Source organism: Lissotriton vulgaris, chromosome 2_1, assembly GCF_964263255.1.
Source record: "Lissotriton vulgaris chromosome 2_1, aLisVul1.2, whole genome shotgun sequence".
Classification (NCBI taxonomy): domain Eukaryota; kingdom Metazoa; phylum Chordata; class Amphibia; order Caudata; family Salamandridae; genus Lissotriton; species Lissotriton vulgaris.
Window position 1 is genome coordinate 1968720455 of NC_141687.1, and position 22468 is coordinate 1968742922.

The 22468-nt window shown below is 43.8% G+C and overlaps 1 long non-coding RNA gene across 1 annotated transcript; it reads right to left on the bottom strand.

The window, feature by feature from the left end:
• Positions 1-7630: 7630 nt before the first annotated feature.
• On the bottom strand, positions 7631-9581 carry LOC147733577 (uncharacterized). The gene is made up of 5 exons (XR_015308738.1): positions 9431-9581; positions 8962-9079; positions 8773-8865; positions 8581-8675; positions 7631-8062 (listed from the first exon to the last, which is right to left on the bottom strand). It is a non-coding gene; the product is annotated as an uncharacterized LOC147733577 (long non-coding RNA).
• Positions 9582-22468: the final 12887 nt, after the last annotated feature.

The window sequence follows — 22468 nt, forward strand, 5'->3', positions numbered from 1 at the left end:
TGTTGGTGCTATTTTTTGATTTGCTGTACAGTGTCTTGAGCCCAGGTTACGATCTGTGATACGATTTGATAACGATGAGCTGCTTTAGATAGATTCCCAAGATAATGGAGTCTTGTATTCCAAAGGTATGGATAGTGTTTTAGGGTTCTCGGACTTTGGACACGAAGGAATAATGTTAAAAGATCTCCCTACCTGAGGATGGTCGGCAGGGCTCTCTATGTCCGGCGGCGGGTTATTCTGACTGGCGATACGAACGCGGGAAATGGTAATTCAAATGGATGGTTGGGCTTTCCCCAAGGTGTAAGATTCCTCCAATGCCTGTGCATAGGTGTTATGTCTGAGTGCGGTTAGATCCTTTTCATACGAAATGGAGCGGACCTGCTGTCTCATGATGTTTGACCAAGCCTTAAGCGGGATATCTGTTAGGGACAGACTGTTGGAATCTAAGTTTAGGGCCTCTATTGTTTTACCCAGCTTGGTGTACCAGGGGGAGTCCTCTTCTCCGAAAATTGTTACAAGATGATGTTTGAGAGAGTTGTGCGGTGCTTTGAGGACTCTGATGTAGTATTTTATTAGATCTCCCTGGAGGGCCAGTTCGGGTCTGCTGAGGCCTAATTCCAGCTGTAATCTCATGTTTCTTGCATTCCTAGGTACTTGCAGCACAATCTTGTGGGCTTTGACCTGCGCTGCTGCTATAAGTTTATCTAAAGCTCCTGGAAATGCCAAGTGACTAGTTAACGGCCGGGATTAGTTTTGTCCTGAGGACCTTCATCATGGGGTCTGCTGTGGGACTAGTCAAGCGTTGATTCAGGCGTCTCTTTGACAAAATTACGCTGTTGATTTTAGCAGTTAGATGTTTTGAATGAGCTGCCGATGTTGTCCTCTCGTTTAACCAAACACCAAGATAGTTATAGGTTATGGTGGTCCCAATTTGGTGATCTCCCAACTTCCAGACTGCTTGTTTTTTATGTGGGTATCTGCCAAATATCATTATCTTTGTTTTGCCTTGATTAACTGTCAGGTGATTCTCCTTGTGTACTCCCCCCAGCTCTTTAAGTGCTTTTTGGAGGCCCCCTCTAGTGTGGTCCATCACTACGGTATCATCTGCGTATTTTAGAATTGCCATACCTGCCGTGCCCAGTCTCGGTGGAACCAAACTTGCCTCTTTGAGGGCTCCCCCCATATCTGAGGTTAAAGATTAAATAATAGGGGGGCAGGACGCAGCTGTGCTTCAGTCCGTTGTTGGTTTCGACTTTTGCTGACAGAGCTGTGGGGCTTAATTTGACTTCTACCCAGGTCCCCTCGTGAAGAGATATGATGGCTTACAATAGCTTGGGAGATACCCCCCAGTATAGCAGTTTCCCCTAGAGTTTGTCCCTATCGACTTTATCAAAAGCTGTGCTGTAATAAAAAAAAACACAACAGGTGACGGACCGAATGTAGATCAATGTCACACACTCACCCCAGTCCAAAGATCTGGGCCCAAATCCATAGTTATTTTGCACTCCACACCACCCTGGGTTAGACAATGGCGATATGCAAATCAGCTCTGACCCTGTGCCCCATGGGAACAGTCCAGTCGGAACTACAAAAGCCATGTCCTTCCCAGAACGGAATCAAGCATCCGAGGACCGGACCGGTTTCGAGGTAACACCTCTCATCAGCCCGGCTAGCTTGACTCCAAGTGTAGTTCGGACTGGACTGTTCCCATGGGGCACAGGGTCAGAGCTGATTTGCATATCGCCATTGTCTAACCCAGGGTGGTGTGTAGTGCAAAATAACGATGGATTTGGGCCCAGATCTTTGGACTGGGGTGAGTGTGTGACATTGATCCACATTCTGTACATCAAATTGTTTTTTGTAATTTTCTCCCTGAGTGTACTGGGGTAGCTCAGACGTGGGTCCCAGAGCCTCCACACCACTGGAGTCAAGCTAGCCGGGCTGATGAGAGGTGTTACCTCGAAACCGGTCCGGTCCTCGGATGCTTGATTCCGGTCTGGGGAAGATATGGCTGTTGTAGTTCGGACTGGACTGTTCCCATGGGGCACAGGGTCAGAGCTGATTTGCATAAAGCCATTATCTGACCCAGGGTGGTGTGGAGTGCAAAAAACGATGGATTTAGGCCCAGATCCTTGTACTGGGGTGAATGTAAGACCTTGATCTACATTCTGTCCATCAAATTGTTTTTAGTAATAAAAAAAACAGCAAAACAATGGAGGGTGCCTGACTTTCACAGCACGTTTTGAGAGATAGGCCAGGGCCATGATGTTTTCTCTTGTTGCACTGTTTTTCCTGAAGCCAGTCTGATGGAGTGGTAATATTTCGTTGTTATTAGCCCAGTCTTCTAGATCGCTTAATAGTAGTTTGGCAAAAGCTTCGGCTGAAACCGGTCCTAGAATGCTTGTTTCCAGTCCAGTGAGGACCTGGCTTGGCAGTTCGGGCTGGACTGTTCCCATGGGGCACATTTACCACTAAGAGAGTGAGAGTAAGGTATAATCCTCTTTAACCTCTGCCATACCTTTGGGGACTCATTGGACTCTGTGCAAACTATACCACTTTTTGGTATAGTATATAGAGAGCCAGATTCCTATAGCTATTTAAATATTTTTGTAGCTAGTCTCATTCCAAGGAACAGTATTTAGATTTTTAATTTGTACTCTGGTTTTCTATATAAGGCAGCTAGGCCTGACACAGTGAAAAATTACTTTTGGGTGCAAGTCAAATTCAGAATATGTATGTTAACCTTAAATTTCTACATTTTCTACTTCTAAATGCACTGCACCCTGCCTGGTGAGCGACAACTCCCAGATAGGGGTTGCTTATTAATATTTAAAATGAAGGGTTTGAATTGTCTAAAGTGTTTATGTTGAAATTTTGAATTTCATTATTTGAACTGCCAGTCAGGCTACATGGGTCTTCCTGAAGTCCTGTTGTACACGGTCACTGTTGTGAATGACATAATGGGTGTTTAAGTTCACTAACAAACACACAGGGTCCAGCCGAATGAGAAAAATCTAGGGTGATCAAATAGAAAAGCAGAATTTCCCACAGTAGTGAAAAGGGACGCAAGGGTAGAGACCCATTTTGTTTTTTTCCTCCCAGTATATGCACCAATATTGTTCTCAGTGGAGGACTGAGAAAACTACCGTGGACACAAGGAAAGAACTTGATTACAGTGAAAGGTGGTGGAAATATCTCTGTTCACTCGTTTTAGGAACATTTTAAACCAGAGTACCAGGTTGCATGTGTTGTGTTTATTTTGACGGGCCCTACACTGGAAATTATCACAGATAGTGAGGCTCGGCCTCTGGGAAAAACTCATTAGTGTGTAGGTCGAGCAGCTTTCTGAAAGGATTCCATTGGGATGAATAACTTTGGGATTGAGGACTTTGGTAACATTGCATTATATACATCGTATATTAAAGCCACTCTTGTATGTATAACGTACAGTACAATGATTTCTTGAGACCTTCATAGCACTTCATGGCCTGAATATTTCGCAGACAAGTTCAAGTGGTGTATTCCAGAGAGGCAGCTGCGCTCTGCGACCTCTACAAATCTGATGATCCCTAGGGCCAAAACGGCCTCCTGGGGGAGGAGAAGTTTAATTCTAGGTACAGCCAGATTGTGGAACTCCCTCCCACTGACACTAAAGACAGAAAACAATCTACTGGGATTTCGTAAACTTTTAAAAACTCAGCTTTTTAACAACTAGCTCATCACAGCATGTTAATTTTCCACTCTGGTTAGTATATCAGGGGGAGCAGCCGCGCATAGACACCTCTGGGTATTAACGCGCGTTATACATTTAATTTTCATTTCATTTTCATTATATTTCAGAAATGTGCCTAGATGTTTAGCACTGCATGCAAAGTAGCATATGACCTTTTTTAGGTTGAGCATTCAAGACCTCTTTTATATAGTTTAGTATATACTAATATGTGTATGTACTTTGTGGACTTTGGAGATAAGCCCTAGGACTTGTCTGCTTCTGCTTTTTCTGTTCAACTGCCTCTATGTATCCGTCTTGATAGAAAATGACAAGCAGGGGTCAGTAAAATACCAGAATTGCTTTTGGCTTAGGGGCTTTCTATTTAACTTTCTTGATAGAAAATGACCAGCAGAGGTTAATAAAATACCAGAATCACTTTAGCATTCTCTAGATTCCAGTCCATAGAAATTGTCTTCCATGAGCACCCGTAGACAATACAGTTTTTTAAATCTTGTATTTTCAGTGATATGACCACGGAAGGCCCCGATTTTATATTAAAACAGAGCTTTGCACTATACCATTTCCAGCTGAAAAGCAATATTTTTCTCCATGTGTAACCATAACTGGTGTGTCACGCAGTTTGGTGCTTATTTTCCCTCCATGTTAAATAACAGTAGATGTTTCTGCACCCAGGCTAATGTGCTGCATAGCTAAACACATACAAGGTTCCAAAGGCGAGACTGATTGCATTGTAAATGCTTGGTTTTTTTGGGTAGTAGTTTGCTACCGTCACTTAGTGGCACAACAAGGCTGCTGCCTTGCTTAACCATGTACAGGTTCCTGTCCCGCCCAACACCTCTCTGTTTACAACCTAAGTGACATAATTTCTTCTTGCCAATTTGGGCATTGTATTGCTGAATCTCGCTAGCCAGGGTTTGAATTTGGCAGCAGTCGTCCTACAGCTCCAGCTTCTGTTTGGAGAAAGGGGCTCTCTATACTATGCCTTTGTAGCAAGCATTGCAGTCTTTTGGCACTTCCTGTTGGCTAGTATCTTAAAGCTTAAACTAATGCAGTATGAGTCTATACATAGAATACCTGTGGTTGTAGACTTCACAACAATTCTTGAGGTTCTCATCATAATTTCTTTTGGTAGGTGGAGATAGCAAACTTCTTGTCAATTCTCACTTGTCCAAAGACACTTACAAGGAGCCCATTTTATAGGTCAGGCCTAGAGGCCTTTTTGGCTGTCTCACTAGCCTTCTGTAAAAAAAGAGAAGTTTAGAAAAATACATCTGTACTTACAAAGAAGGGCTTTAGGTCAGCCCTCTTTATCCATTGGTCTGTCATGTGTCATTCAAATTTTGCTTCTGTCCACCATACCATACAACTTCGGGCAGTAGGCTGTGCCCACTTCAGTCACTACCTTATTGCGGTGCGAGCGGCATTTTACATGCGCCTATGTGCATCTTTGCCCAAAAAAAGGTGCATTTCTGTCTAAGGGCTGATGAGACAATTCTGTAGTTGTCAAATGTTTTTATTTTTTTATTTTTTATTCTTGATCATTTTTAGATCTGGCTGAACCGGGCAGCTGTTGCAGGGCTTTGTGACCAACAGTAAATGTTTTAAGAAGCACTATGGAGAGAGGAGTGTTGGCTCAGTACACTTGCTGGCCAACAATATTGTTCCTCTGCTGAAAAAGAGCCAATTGGACAGCGTAGCCTCAGTAAATTAGGCTGTTGATTATTGTGACAAGCATGATCAAGGTTGTTGGCCTGATTGGTTCATTGGGAAGAATGATGTCAGATGCCAGGGGTCTGAGCTGCTAATTTTTATGTGATGATAAACGTAGGCTCGGTCAGCACACCAAATAGTGGTGTCAAATATGCTTTTGAAAGTGATATTTTGTGCACCTTGTGTGCTAGGTAGCCCCTTGGGGTGGTAGGTGTAAATAGGGCTACCTGAGCACCCATGTTTTGTGGTCAATACAAACTATAGTAGATACAATTCACGTATTATAAACATCTTAGAGAACTTTAACGGAAGTGCGGACGTTTCTCCTTTTCTAGGGGAACACTACCGCCTAAAATTCTGCAACTAAATGATGATAAACGTAGTCAGCCCAATGTATTTATTGTGAGAAGGATGTTAAAAGCAGTTCTCCTTTAGCAGTGGATTGCGATTACACTGTATTAAAGTCTTTAGGCTGGGGTTCCACTGCAGCGATTTTCCGATATTACTGTAGTTAGCACGTGTTTTGGTGTTCGTTTCAGTCTCTCCGACTTTGTGGGTAGAAAAATTACACTTTGATAACCATCATTAACACTTTCAGAAGGAGTTTAATATTGTTTTGCAAACTGAATTTTTAAAAATAATTTTCTAACCTTATGCCTTTGGTCTGACTTATGGGAAAACGTATGCAGATTTCAGTATGCCTTAGGGCCTGATGTCGTTTTCGGCGGACGGGTTAAGCCTTCACAACAGTGACTAATTTCCTGTTCACCGAAATATAAATCCCATAGAATATTATGCAATTTGTATGTAGGTAGGCACCGTTGTGACAGAGTAAACCGTCCATGGTAAAGGCAGTTAGGGGGGAAGGAGTTGGGTATCAGAGGCAATGTGGGCAGAGACACTGGATGACGCCATTGTGAACAAACCCAGAGGCTGGACAAGAAGGAGGGAGCAGGGAAGTGATGTGTCGCTGTTTGATAGGGGACCATACACTGCAAGAAGGTTGTTCCAACAATGGCCCTAATTTTAAAGAGTAATATCCATCTATTTACCTTAAATCTAGTGACAGAAATATAATCAAAATATTCTCATTTCATTTCTTGTTTTATTATCATTTTTTATATATATTTCCTTGTTATTCAGTATAAAACATCTTATCACAAATATGCTTTTTATAAATATTTTTTTCTTCAAAAACATGATTTTTAGCAAGTACAAACAAGTATCACAAAATAAATATAAATACACCTGGTTCAACAAATTGAAAAAAAACACCTGATATCATATACACACACTCATAATCCTCACACCCTCACATCCAAAACTTCATTCACACCAACCAATAAAGGAAAAAAGGGAAAGAACTGAGTCTAAGTTGGCACGATCTAAACGCCAATATTAGGGTCTCAAAAGGAATTCTGGGACCCCTGCACCAGGTGTACTCACTAAAAATCATGTATTTTGAGGAAAAAAATATTTATAAAAAGCATATTTGTGATAAGATGTTTTATACTGAATAACAAGGAAATATATATAAAAAATGATAATAAAACAAGAAATGAAATGAGAATATGTTGATTATATTTCTGTTACTAGATTTAAAGTAAATAGATGGATATTACTCTTTAAAATTAGGGCCATTGTTGGAACAACCTTCTTGCAGTGTATGGTTTGTCTTCCCCTCTGTTCCGTGGCCACAACTTAACCTTTTGAGGGGATGCCATCCTACATGCTGTTTGATAGGGGACACAGAGACTTCCTGCCAGCCCCCAAACCTCTCATACAAAGATTTGTTTTTGTTTTTATTATCTGTGTAAAAATGTTTGTAGTTAATAAATTTTTTTGTTCTAATTTAGCATTTTTAGTTCCATAGTGGGATGTGGGTTTACAGGGGAGTAGGGTGGAAAGTTATATAATTGCCTCAAATTGTAAAGCGCTCTGATATCCTTCGGGATCAAGTGCGCGCTATATAAAACTTTATAAATAAAAAAATTGTTCTGCATTCTGTCCATCAACTGTTGTTTTTGCATTTGGCTTCTACATCCAGTAGGTCCAAATTCAAAGAAGAGAGGTCTGCCCTATATATTTTAGTTTAAGGGCTCATAAAGAATCCCACAATAGTCAAACAACACAACTGTGAGCTCACTGACGGTCACGGTCACCACGATCAAATTCTCAACACAGCTTCAGAATAAATATATAGTTTTATTTTCATTTTTCAAAATATAAATTTGATTTCAGAAACATGTAAAAACATCATCCTTCAAATAAATGCAAAGCACAGTGATGGAATCACAATATACATAAATACATATCCCCTATGCACCCTCTCATCTTTCATTCAAAAACACAGACTCAAATCAACTAACACATTCAATCCATTCAATTAACAAAATGCAAAAACCTCAAAACCCATCGCACACAAATACACTGAGGTAATTCTGCGGTATCCTCTCAGCAACTTGCTTGGGAGATGCCAGATGGTGTAGGCAGAAAAGATGGTCACACGCCGACGCGCGTTTCGGTGCCAAGCCCGGTCTACGGCGGCACCTTCATCAGGGCATGTATACGAGGGGGAGCAAAAGGGGGGAACAGTACAGTTTTACAGCCGTGGTCACTCTGTGATGAACAAAATAGACAATTTTTTTAGAATCACAATACACAATTACATTCTCTTTTCACTTCATTTTCTAAAAACAAGTTACATACATGGGTCTTTGAAGAGGCTAACACTGTTATGTCCGTGATAAAGTAATTAGATTTGAGACCAAGTCAAGTTTATATATTGTCCTTCTTGTAACAGTCGTATTTTAGGCAGATAAGGTTCAGTTCACAGAGTGCGTGCAGCGAGCTCAAAGAAGTGTGCAACTTAATAATGGCCTTATCGCACTGTGATTAATTATTAGCCCAAAAGGGTCATGAAGCAAAGGAATCCCTTGAGGAAGACAAACAAACGCTAGTCAAACAATACAAAATGTTAAAACAATATATCAAAAAGACATTGCACACCATGTACAGGAGAGAAAGCTTGGGACAACAATAGGGGCTCTTGTAATTAGCCCTCCCAGGAATCTATCAATGGGGTTATTGTAGGCGTTTTTCTGGTCAAAGTAATGGAGAGCTATGATAACATATACCTTAGATCCACAACGTGAGAGCAAGGTGCCACTCCCGTTTCTCCAGGAGGTTTAGGCCGGTTAGATAGAATGAAAAAACTGACTCAGGATGTACTCTATTAGGAGACAGGGAAAACAGTTTTTTTCGTCAGTTCTAAAATTTCTGTCAAGGGGGCGTGTCGTCACACTCCTTACTTTTAAATCAAGACTTACTTAAGGATCTTAAATAGTAGCAGTTGCTTGTTTACTCCGCCAAAGTGTTGTAAATGCCCATTTTTTCAAAGCAAAACTTGAGCAACAGATAACCTGTAAACAAAATATGAGGGAGATTTAATAGTGGTAGCGAAAGTTCTTCATAAAGATGTCTCAACCTCACGTAAACAAACGTGCTTTAAAACTTACTATTCAGGCGAGATATTTCTGTTCTAAACCGCTTCTTCCCAGAAATTGATTTTCATGGCTCAAAGGCCCGGTAATTGTCCAGCCAAGACGGATCTCCGATATTAGTAGGCTCGGGGCTCTAAACATAGAGAGAACAGGAGATGATATAAGTATACCGAAACTGATGTCTAAAACAAAATTACATCTCGGGCGTTTTGGATGACTGAAACGTTACATTCTGACACCGTATATAATTAAAATCGAAGGCGTTTCTGGGGACTGAGGTGTTACATTATAACACCGTATTCCATAAGAGCCAGTAGTTATTTGCATTTCCTCTATCAGCCGATCCACGATTGTGGTGCATGCGAGGCTGGGTCGGCGATTTCGATTTTAAAACAAACGGCCAGGAAAAGATACCGTATGTACAAGAACCAAAGCCAACAGGCTGGAATTAGGGCTGGGAACCTCAAAAGTTTAGAGAGCTTACCTCCGAGATACGGGTCAGTGATTCTCTTATCGGGTCCTCCGGCGGCAATCACAGCAGTCCGGGCGTTCAGGAAATCTAAGCCGGGTTCCCGCGGTTTTTAAAGCATGGGGAGGACACACCTCCCTTCCCTCCTTCTCTTTCTTTCCTTACTGATCAGGGGCGGGCTCGAGCTAATGAGGAGCACACAAATGAAAACCCGGGTCAGGTTTCCTTACTGATCAGGGGCGGGCTCGAGCTAATGAGGAGCACACAAATGAAAACCCGGATCGGACCCGGGGGATGATTGAGGTTTTAAAGGGAGAGAGCCTCATTAGGGGCCAGAGCAGGGCCCAAAGATGGAAAACTAAAAGCAATCAGCGAGAACGGGACAGATCCACCCAATCCAGTGAAATAAGGATAACATAGCGGCCCGGGTCTATCACGGGTTTCTTTTAATGGAAAATCCATCCAAAAGATCCGACCTGGAAAGGAGCAAATTAAAGAGCACCCAGGTGTCAGATATATGCGAGGATGCACATAAGCATAAGGACAAATATAAATCGCACCGATCACAGCAACATAGAATAACCATATTCATGGTTTTAAACAGATAGGAAAATCCCTACAAGATAGCGTTCTCCCATGGGCAGCACTCGTTCAAACCCATATTGACAGAATCAAGAAAAAAGATCCAGTACAACTCACGGTTCTCAGCAGTGTGGCATCCTTGCCAGGGATGTTCCGAATCTTTTCAAGAATGGACCATTTGAGATCACTCTCTGAATGTTTGGCCGTGGTCCAATGTGCTACAAGTGGAGCCCCACTTTTCTGATTTCGAATATTTGCCTATGTTCCCCAATCCGGGTTCGACACTCACGTCCTGTTTCGCCAACGTAGGGCCGTCCACAGGGGCATATGATGACATAAATTGTGTTGGTGGTTCGGCAGTTACTCATACTCTTCAGTTGAATGTTGTGCTTACCAATCTTCAGGTTATTACCTGTGATGACATCCAGTAGGGCCACTAGCCTGTAATTTGCGGGGTTGGAGTGATCACCTTTCTTGTGAATACGGAAAAAGATAGATCCTTTCCATGAGTGTGGGATTATTGCAGTTGCATAAGAAAGGTTGTATAAGGGGGTGAAGACTGTGAAAAAGAATGTTTGAGCTGTTTTAAAAGCCATGGCTGGAATGCCTTTTGGGCCTGGCGTCCAGTCATTCCTCATTTTCCTAATCTCCATCGTTATTTCGGCTTCCGTAAATCCATTGTCCTCAAGCATCCTTTGTCCTGTGTCTTCTGTGTGCCTGGGGAGAGTGGCTATGTAGGAGCCTCTTTCCCAGATGTTCTTCAAACGATCTTGCTCAGTAGCTGGTGTACTTTTTGGTATATAATCCCCTTACGTACTCGTCCCACTCTTTGCTTGCAATATTGTTCTCGTTGCTCCTAGGTTGAGAGCTCAGGCGATTGATGTACCTCCATAATTTAGCATTGTTCTTTTCCTTTAGCATGGCAAATACTGTGATCCATTTTTGTTCCATCTCTTTCCTCTTCTGCTCACCTACTTTCCTCCTGAAGGCGGCTCTTTGTGCTGCTATGGAGGCCCCCTCTGCAGATTTTCCTCTTTTCTTCCTTCTTCTGAGCGCCTTCATTGGCGCTCCTTTACATTGTCTCATGCTCTTCGATGTCTGTTGGTTCTTTAAGGAGTGAGCCTTATGACAGGGTTTTTTTTTACGGTGATTTTTGCCCAGCTTCCGCCACAGGTCTTCTGTCAGTTCCTCCCAGAGACCAATCACCTCTGAGTCGGTCTCCCGTAATCCTCAAGCCTGCCACGTTAATACCTACTCCTGCATTTTCCCTTCAAGAGAGGTTGACCATTTTTTAATATCTCTGAAGCGTTCGTCCCCTGTGGTTTCTCCCATCATTTTCTAGAGGTCTGTTGCTTCCATACCTAAGTTGAATCTTGCGCATAGAGGCCTCTGGTCACTTTCCCCTCTATCATCGACCTGGAATTCTTCCAGCCTCTCCGCCGTTTTCTATTTGATTAAGATATAATCTATGGTAGATATATTCCGGAACAATGGTTTGGAGGACCACAAAGGTGATCGTAGTTTCATCAGGAAGTGGGTTGAGTGGAGTTTAACATTTTTAAGAAGAAAAAGCAATGGGCCTGCCTTTTGCTGTTTGTTTTGTTTTCCCAGGGCACTTTCCAAACCTCTCAAGTTAAAGTCTCCTGCTATGATTATATTGTAGTGCTCATATTTTATTAATATATCTTCCAGCTTGTTGGTAACAGATGTCATACTGGCAGCAGTGAGTGCCGGGTTGATATAGCAGTTTATGAGCAACAGATTAAACGGCAGGTGACCCTTCCTTAACCCAACGATTGTTATTGCTTGCAGGTCTGGGGAGTTTACTCTTATTTCTGTGGGCTTAAGTTTACTCGCGTGGCTTATGAACATAGAAAGACCCCCCCGAAGATGTTTGTTTTGTTTTATTAATCCGATGTTCATAAAAGCCAGCAAATAATGTCCCCTTTTGCAAAATAGTCCTGTACTTCCTTGGTCCCTGCTTTTAAAGGCATGCGTGGTAAATGCACCCACGTTGGGAAAAAAAATGCGTAGTGATGGTATGGGGCGGTCAAAGTTCGCGTAAAAAAAGTTTTGTTCTAAACGTGGATACAACAGAAAGACACAAAGGAAGTTTACAATATTTATTGAAACTATTGTGTCTTATAATGAAGCAATTATGCTGCACTATGGAAACATATGCTACTCAGTAATGTGATAAGCAATATCAGTAGACTGTACACAATGAAAAGCCCTATGTGGTGAATGATATATTTGCATAATCGTAACCTCACTACATGAGCACTTTAATATATCAGAGAATTCTGGGATTATAGCTGGGGCCATACCTGGCATTTGCCATAAACTGGTCTGCATCCCAGATTGCGCAAAGTTGGCGCGCTATGCATTGAGTGTGTTTGTGACCTGTCTCTGCAAGATTTGCTGCACTTTTTGTTTTTATGTAAATGGTATGAAATTCCCCGTAAGCACTTCCTGGTTCCCATTTTAAAAATAATGGATGTTAAACAGGCTCGCCCAGCCCTTCTGTATCTCCAACTTTTGAAAGAAGACTGTATCTTTTTTATAGTAGGGGTTTTAAAAGCTTCTCTGAAATCCAGAACCTGTATGGATGTGTATTGTTGGTACAATTAGGCATGTTTATTATTTCAGCTGATTCTCTAGCAGCACAAAACATTGTTTTAAACTATGTATCAATTCCTTTTTAACTGTTTTAATCATCTGTTTTGTAACTTTTATGGTTTTTACAAACAAAAACCTAATAAAGTTTATTTGAATTGAATTGAGTGTTTGTGACTGACCACAGAGCAAAACAGAGGACAGTGTTCCACCTGGTACGAAATGTTCAGACTGAACCCCAGCAGAAGATCTGAATAATAAAAAATACATGTGCAGCCCATTCCAAAAATAATAATGTTGCACATAAAGAAACATGTAACTTCGTAAGGTGTGCACAGCAAAAGCGGTCTGCACTCGACAGTTAGACTAACACAGGGGAGAACTACAGTGGGTCCTATAGACAATTCATGACTTTCACTTTCAAATTGATTCTGTAGAGATAGAGTCTCTGCTTTACCATTATTAGGGCCTGATCTGTAACAAAATCTTAATCAGAAAAGAACAAGGTCTATCTTAGTTGTCTAGGAATACGTGCTCTAGCTGATTTCAGGAACTGCACATATCTGTGATTTATATACACTTCTATATTGGGCTGGTCTCCAAAAAGCAATGCCTCCATTCTTTAAATGTTCTCTTAATGGCTAGAAGTGTCTTTTCAGTGATGGTGTAGTCTTTAACTCTGTTGGTGAACTGTAATAGTATGACATGTATGAGTGAGAGAATGGAAGAGGATGACCTGTTACCACAGTTCCCTGAGGGTATTAGAGTGTCGTCTTCTGGGGTGCCAACTTACCTGTTACTCTGGGAAGGTTAGGAGTGCAGGTTAGGCACTATGAGCTAGTCAGGATTCGGACGATAGGTACTGACATGGTATGGTGTCTCAGTCCCTACATATTGACGTTCTGTGATCCCAGGCATAGTTCTGTTTCTAAAACAGAATCCCTACAACAGATGATTCTCAGATTCCTTTTCAGCCTGCCACAGGGAATGCACGGATTAATGGGCCCAGATGTGCTGTTTGAGGCCTTTTACACCCGAATCCCTGTCCCATCCGCTTCTTTGTAATGTGGTAGGGGTTATTCCTCATTCATTGGTGGCCACATCCAGGGAATGTTCACTAGTAGGCCTTTACTCAGGAGTCCACTCTGACGAAAATAATCAAGTTTTCTTGGCAACGCAGCATCCTTAGCAGCAAGTGCCCTGGGGTCTGATAGGTCTTTAACCGGTCTTACCTGCTCCAGCAGTGTAGAATCGGCCAGTATCTTAGTGGGTGCCCTGACCACAGGCACTCCCAATGCTCCGAAACCTTTTCAGAGAGCCAGGCAGCACCCTGCATGTGGACTCTCCTCTGCGCTTACGCAGCCAGCTCCAGCTGCGATTGGAGGCACTCTGGTGCTCCTCCTGCATGGTAAGGTCTGTGCTCCCCAACGGAGAGAAAGGGGTTGGATTCCAATGCTCCCGGTCAGGGTCCCAGTGGTGTGGTGATACACCCATGGTGTCCTCTGTTGACGGGGGCAATTCCAATACAATCCTTTATGGTGACCTACCGGTCACTTGACTTCAAATTTCTTGTGCGACTGCCCGATCCTCACAGCAATCTTGATATTGGCAGCCCCTCCTGGCATATGGGGTTTCTGCAACACTACCAGCCAAGGCGCTAGCCATCGCTGCACAGTAGTGCTGGCATACAGGGTTACTTCTAGGCTCTACATTAGGTTCAGCCCTCAGTATCCAGCAATAACTTCCACAGTGGCCCCTCATGGCAAATAGGGTTACTGCATCCCGTGCGGCACAAGCTTCACTCGCCAATGACTGTCATCACAGCGGCTCTCTTCTGGCATACGGGGGTCTCTGTCTTGAATCTGCTCATGGGTAATGACGGGACCGTTGCCGCAGCAGTCTCATCACACTGGGAGACCACTCTGCTGAGCTCACAACTGAACCTCGGTCCCTTCAACGCTTTGCTCTTCCTCACAAGCCACACTGGTCTTGGCAAACAGATAGATGCTGGCGCTCCAGAGCAGGTGGTTATGGTTTCCTTGGGTGATGTCCCTTCACCCAGCATGGAGACTAGCATGCATTGGTCCCCAGTTCTGGTCACAGGATAAAGTCTTGCAAAGCTTCCCCTCCTCACACAGCCCGTCTGGCTGCTTGGCAGATGAGAAATCTTTGGGGACTCAACCTCCCCTTCTTATAATCTGTTTCCAGGCACCAAATGTTATTTAGTATCTGGGTTTTATGTTGAGGTTCTGCTTCTTTGGAAATACACTTCTCACCTCCTTCTTCCTCTTAAAGACAGTCTGTCACTGCAGCAGAGATTCCCAAGCTGATTGACCCACAGCACAGGTCATGGGAGTGCATAGAGTTCACACCTGGATGTCAGCCACATTGATTTGTTCATTACATTCACCATGCATGCGCTGCACAACCCTTCATCCTTCATATATAGTAACTGTTTTTTAGGAACACATATACCCAATGCATGCCTCTCAAATGCAGATTTCCAGTAAAGGTTTTAAATACCTAGATGTGCCTATTACACAATATATAGACAAGATCTGGGAATGTACAATTCTTGATCAACCGTCTTGACTCAGCAGAAACCTAACTCTTTGGTCCCCCCACTTTTATCCGTTCTGGGTAGAGTAGCTACAAGTCACCATTTGATAGTGGTATAGGGAGAGCCGTGGCTCAGGCAGCAGCACAATTAGGTGTGACCAAAATATGGTGGCATGCTCCCCAATCTGATCCAGAAAGGTGGGCCATGTGAAATACTCACTTCTTGCATTACCTATATGAGGTAAGGAGACAAAACTCTTTCCTTCAATGACTATGGGGGTTCTGGAGCTCAGGCTTTAGACACTTGGAGACCTGGGATGGTGGGCCGGCTGACATGGGAGGCCTAATGCGAATGGAGACTATACTGTGAAAAACTGCTGCCTTAGCGGGTGTTCAGCAAGGGAACAAAATTGTCTTTTCTAGATTGGGTGATATAATTTCCAGTGCTCACATGTGCTCATTTCTTATTCTTCAAGAGCCACAACATGCACAAACAACACTTCTTCAGCTACCTACAGCTCAACAATGCTCTACACTGATACTCTTTCTAACCCTCTGAGGCGGAAGCCGGAGGTTCTCTCACTTGATCTTTTTACTGCATTGCTAGCAGACACTTGCTATTTGGAATAAGCATTTTAAAACTGTCAACTGTGATTGATGCATTTACTCGCGCTTGATTTTTAATAAGCGCCAGAATTACGAATTCGTCTCCTCCTACCTCCCTTCTCCATCTGGGCCACTCTCAGCTGAGTGCTGACGCTGAGAGTTGGTCCCGGGGAGGCAAGGGTGCAATAGCGGCCATATTGAAGGTAGGCCCGCCCTGGCGCGCTCTAGCTTACTACTTAAGGGGCTTGGTCATTTGCGCGCTGAAACTCTTTCTAACCCTCTGAGGCGGAAGCCGGAGGTTCTCTCGCTTGATCTTTTTACTGCATTGCTAGCAGACACTTGCTATTTGGAATAAGCATTTTAAAACTGTCAACTGTGATTGATGCATTTACTCGCGCTTGATTTTTAATAAGCGCCAGAATTACGAATTCGTCTCCTCCTACCTCCCTTCTCCATCTGGGCCACTCTCAGCTGAGTGCTGACGCTGAGAGTTGGTCCCGGGGAGGCGAGGGTGCAATAGCGGCCATATTGAAGGTAGGCCCGCCCTGACGCGCTCTAGCTTACTACTTAAGGGGCTTGGTCATTTGCGCGCTGAAACTCTTTCTAAGCCTCTGAGGCGGAAGCCGGAGGTTCTCTCGCTTGATATTTTTACTGCATTGCTAGCAGACACTTGCTATTTGGAATAAGCATTTTAAAACTGTCAACTGTGATTGATGCATTTACTCGCGCTTGATTTTTAATAAGCGCCAGAATTACGAATTCATCTCCTCCTACCTCCCTTCTACATCTGGGACACTCTCAGCTGAGTGCTGACGCTGAGAGTTGGTCCCGGGGAGGCGAGGGTGCAATAGCGGCCATATTGAAGGTAGGCCCGCCCTGACGCGCTCTAGCTTACTACTTAAGGGGCTTGGTCATTTGCGCGCTGAAACTCTTTCTAACCCTCTGAGGCGGAAGCCGGAGGTTCTCTCGCTTGATCTTTTTACTGCATTGCTAGCAGACACTTGCTATTTGGAATAAGCATTTTAAAACTGTCAACTGTGATTGATGCATTTACTCGCGCTTGATTTTTAATAAGCGCCAGAATTACGAATTCGTCTCCTCCTACCTCCCTTCTCCATCTGGGCCACTCTCAGCTGAGTGCTGACGCTGAGAGTTGGTCCCGGGGAGGCGAGGGTGCAATAGCGGCCATATTGAAGGTAGGCCCGCCCTGACGCGCTCTAGCTTACTACTTAAGGGGCTTGGTCATTTGCGCGCTGAAACTCTTTCTAACCCTCTGAGGCGGAAGCCGGAGGTTCTCTCGCTTGATCTTTTTACTGCATTGCTAGCAGACACTTGCTATTTGGAATAAGCTTTTTAAAACTGTCAACTGTGATTGATGCATTTACTCGCGCTTGATTTTTAATAAGCGCCAGAATTACGAATTCGTCTCCTCCTACCTCCCTTCTCCATCTGGGCCACTCTCAGCTGAGTGCTGACGCTGAGAGTTGGTCCCGGGGAGGCGAGGGTGCAATAGCGGCCATATTGAAGGTAGGCCCGCCCTGACGCGCTCTAGCTTACTACTTAAGGGGGAGGGCCTCTCCGCGTAGCGGACGCCCGCCGGAGTCACGCCAGAGTCCAGCCCGTCTGCGCCCGTCCGCGCTGAGGACGGGCTGCCCCTCTCAATTATGTCCTCAGGTAGTCAATCTCCTGATGGCCGTGTATTTTATTATTCTTCCACGACATTATTATCATTGCGACCCTGCACCTCCATCTCTTGCACCTCATGCATCCTGCCGCGTCATTACTTCTTATGTGCTGGTTGTGGCTTTTCTACTGGCAAAATGCAGCTCTCTAAGACACAACAGAGCGTTAAGCATCATAGGGGAAAAAGGAAGCCTACTAAGGGTCATACTACTTCCCCCTCCCCGCTCCACTTTTGGAGCCTAAATTGCAGATCGCTTCCTAAGAACAAACTCAACATCTTCGACCTTATCACTGAGGAATCCCCTGACGCTCTGTTTCTGACCGAGACTTGGATACAGGCCAGCTCGGGTCCAGACATTGCCGCAGCTATCCCTCCCAACTATGTTGTACTGCATCAGGATAGACCCTCAGGTAAAGGTGGTGGAATAGCAATCATTTTCAAATCCATTTACCAATGCAAACTGGAATCATTACATCTTCCAGGTAGTGAGGCAGCTTTGTTTAAACTGATGATTAATCCTCGAATGACGCTTTCCGGTCTGCTAATTTATCGGCTGCCCGGAAACGCCGCTCCTTGGATCCCCTCACTTATTGATTGTCTATTAGCAACACTACTAAAATCGAATAATTTCACCATTCTTGGTGATTTAAACATCCATTTCGACGATGTCAATAATCCCCTTAATAAAGCTTTTCTCTCTGATCTTGAGGTTTTTAACCTCAAACTTTGTAACTCGGGAGCTACTCACCTTGCTGGTCATCTTCTGGACCCAATCATCTCTACTCTTTCATTTGACTGCTCTTACTCAGCACGCCCGCTTGTCTGGTCTGATCACTATGCGATACATTTCGTGTTACCACCTGGTATATACTCGGCCAGGGTTCATGTGGAAGAAATTAAATCATCTTATCGCTGGGACAGGCTTGATATAGCTGCTTTTAACCTGCGTTTAACTGAGTCTATTCCATCTTCCATTAACACTGAGTAGAATCTGAATGTCCCCATCTCCGGTTGGTTGACAAATGCAGTGTCGGCCCTTGTTCCTCGGTCGAGCAGCAAATGTAGATCCTTGCGCCCACCAGCACCTTGGTATTCGGAGGAGTTGAAAATCCAACGTGCCAAATGTAAAGCCCTGGAGAGGAAGTGGAGGATGTCTTACTCCGCTCCCTCTAAAGTGATCTATAATGAAGAACTAAAACTCTATCATGCAAACTGCAAACATGCTAAGGCCTCTCATACTACTTCCACAATCACTTCAGTGCAAAATTGTCCTCGGACTCTTTTTGCCACAGTTAAGAAACTCACAGGAGCTGATACCATTCCCGCGCTGCCGGCCTTAGATGGCACACAATGTAATGCCATTGCAGACTTTTTTATATCTAAGGTTGAGGGCATCTATCAATCTCTGGCCTCCCTTCCACCTTCTATTGATTCCTCCCAACCTGGCCCTCTTTGCAATGCTTTCACCTCCCCTACTGAGCTCATTCACAACTGGATACCATTCGACGACTCCTCTTTCCTATCCTGCTTAAAAAGCATCAGGTCAGGTTCTCCGCGGGACCCTGTCCCTATGAAAATACTCAAACAACTTGACCTTGAACCACGGAGATTCCTAATGAGGTTACTAAACATCTCTCTCACTGAATCTCGGGTGGAACAGGATTGGAAACATGCCATGGTCGTTCCCTTGCTTAAAAAATCTGGTGCTGACATCACAAATCTTGCCAACTTCAGGCCCATATCCCTGCTGCCAGCTTGTTCTAAAATCTTAGAGTGTCACGTTAACACCCAGCTTAATGAATTTGTTGAAAACGTGGGATATCTCCATCCTTCCCAATCAGGCTTTCGCGCTTATTATTCCACCGAATCCGCACTCCTTGGGGTCACTGAGCGACTCCGACACGGTATCGATGGCGGTGAGACCTTTGCGCTTATTCTCCTTCATTTAAGCGCTGCTTTCGATACCGTGTCTCATTCCATCCTATTAGAGTCTCTCCGTTCCCTTGGTGTTGTTGGATCAGCGCTTGCCTGGGTGACCTCATTTCTCAATGAGCGCACCTTTCAAGTTTTCTCACACAAAGCTGAATCTGCGATCCATTCCTCTGCCTACGGCGTCCCCCAAGGGTCTATATTGAGCCCTCTGTTGTTCAATATTTACATCAAACCGCTTGCTTCTATTGTAGAGGACGCCGGCTTGTCTATATATTCATATGCAGACGACACGCAGATTGTGTTCTCTCTGTCCAACAGCAGGGTTCAGGACACTTCTGCTCTTAAAATCGGCCTTTCTCGTGTTGCAGCTTGGATGCAAACGCATCTGTTAAAGCTCAACGGAGATAAGACCGAGGTGATCATACTTGGCAAACAAAAAGATCTATGGGGTTCAAGACACTGGCCCAGTGATATGGGCCCACTGCCTACCCCTGTGCCTGTTGCTCGCAACCTCGGAGTCCTGATTGACGACAAACTCTCGATGAGGCAGCAGGCAACTAAGGTCGCTGCAATCTGTTTTAATACTCTTCGTTGGTTGCAGAAGATCATTTGGATGTTGCCTGAGTCCACTCGTAGAACTGTTGTACAGGCCCTTGTGATGTCTCATATCGACTACGGTAATGTGCTTTATCTAGGAGCAGATAAAGCCACAATCAATAAACTCCAGGTTGTACAGAACTCAGCTGCCCGCCTGCTGCGCAATGTCCCTCGAAGAATGTCTGCAACGCAAGCTCTACGTGACCTTCATTGGTTAAAAATTTCGGATCGTGTGGCCTTTAAAACTTTATGCCTTCTATTTAAGATCCGTCAAGGTTCTGCTCCTATTTACCTGCAGAATCTTGCTCAGCCATATCAGCCTGGCCGCCTTCTGAGGTCATCTAACAGTGGCAATCTTGCGATTCCTAGAATCCGATTGGCAAAAATGGGAGGCCGTTCATTTGCATATCTTGGACCTAAGATGTGGAACGCTCTCCCGTTGGCGCTAAAAACAGAAACGAGTCTTCTCGCTTTCCGTAAAAAACTGAAAACTCTTCTGTTTTAAATCTTTTGGTCTTGTGTCTCCCCTCTCTGCAGTTGCCTGTTTTCTTCTCTAGTCTGTCCCTGGCGCCGGGAAACCCATTGCGAGTAGCTGTGCGCAATATAAGTGCAATAAAATAAAATAAAATAATAAATACATCAAAGGATTGATTACTCTTCATGATCTTAACCTACTGGAAGGTAAGCTCTTAATTGGAGAATTGTTCTTCACCATTCCTTGATCACTAGTACTCCTGATACCTCTGGCTTGCTTAAATTGGCTTTGAGAGAGATATGGTGGAGAATACAGTGCTCAGGTTTTCGTCCATCATACAGTATGGAGTCTGACTTGTTGTTGGCGACAAAGTTCTGGATGCAGCAGTTCAACTGCACTATTATTATTAGATCTTGTGCCGCATTTTCCACTGTCCCCTTAACATCCTGTTGGAGAGACTCTGTAACTGTGGAATTGGCGATAAAGCATTGAGTTGGGTCGCTTTGTTCTTGCAGGGGCATACTTTTCAGGTATCACAAAAACCATACCAGTCAAAGGTGCTTCCAGTGAATCAAGGAGTGCCACAGGGCTCGTCTTTGAGTCCAACATTGTTAAATGTGTACACGCAACCGCTTGCGGTGGTCATCAGCCACTATGGGTTTACCATTGTCTCATATGCGGATGACATGCAGCTTATCATCACGCTGTCACAGAACGTTTCCAACATTGCCTCGTCCTTGTGTCTCTGCCTTGCAGAAGTTGCCAGGTGGATGGACTGGAACGTTCTTAAACTCAATGGTGGAAAGACCAAGGTGCCGACCTTGGGCACTCAATCAAACATCTGGGCCACTGCTTGGCGGTCCGGCAAGCTGGGTCCGCTACCTGAACCAGGACCCAAGGTTAAGAACCTGAGTCTTTGGCTGGACAGACAGCAGTGTTTTGACAGCCAAATTACTGCAGAAGCAGGAAAATGTTTTGGGAATTCTCAAGATGTTGAGAAACATTCTCTGCCTTCTGCCAGAGCCTGCAAGAAAAACATTAATTCAGCCTCTGATTGTGTCATGGCTTGATTACTGCAATGTGCTGTATCTGAGGGTTACACAGGGCTGGATTTAGAGACTCCAAGAGTACAGAATGCTGCTGCGCATCTTCTCTTGATCCTCCCATGGTGCACATCGATGGGGTCCGCAATTAAGAAGCTGCACTGGTTGCCGGAGAGGCATAGGGCATATTTTAAAGCCTTGTGCTATTACCACAAGGCACTTGTAAAAAATGGACCACGGTAATAGAGCGCGCAGGTCACACGACTCTTATTTTACCAAATATGCACACCTGGGCCCATAACGTATTTATCACTATATTTCATTAATCAGGTTTCCTACACACCGCTATCAGTAATCCTTGTTCCTTTCTATTTATTTCCGTGTACCTGACTTACCAATCCTCGAAAACAGGTACCTAAGATCACAATGGATCAGGAGCTAGCTGTAGGATCAAGTAGAAAACACAAATACCATGTACATTTGAATTTGTTTGTATTCTTGTAATAACCACAAACGCACGAGATTTTCAACACCTTTATCTAATTAAGTTTAGTCATCTTATGCCATGAGAATGAAATTTACACAGATCAGACTATCAATAACTAAGATCAGAAATATAGTGTCGCTATGAATCAAAGTAAGAATCATCTATAAATCGAAGAATAAAGGGAGGGAAAAATAAGGAACACGCTATTTTAGTCTATCAGACTTTCACAACGTTACTAAAGGCGGGTAAAGAAAGGGAACATACTAATCAAAGTAAGTTTTCAAAATATTATGACAGTTAAGAGTGAAACGAAAATCATGAAAGTCTCTATACCAACAAGTGCTTATTTTCTATAGGGAGGGTAAGAATGGAACATACTATATATATAAACAGTTCAGTATTTGACTATAGGTAGGGAGAAAATATGGAACATGCTAGTAAAATATTTTATGTGAGAATCAAATGACAGAGA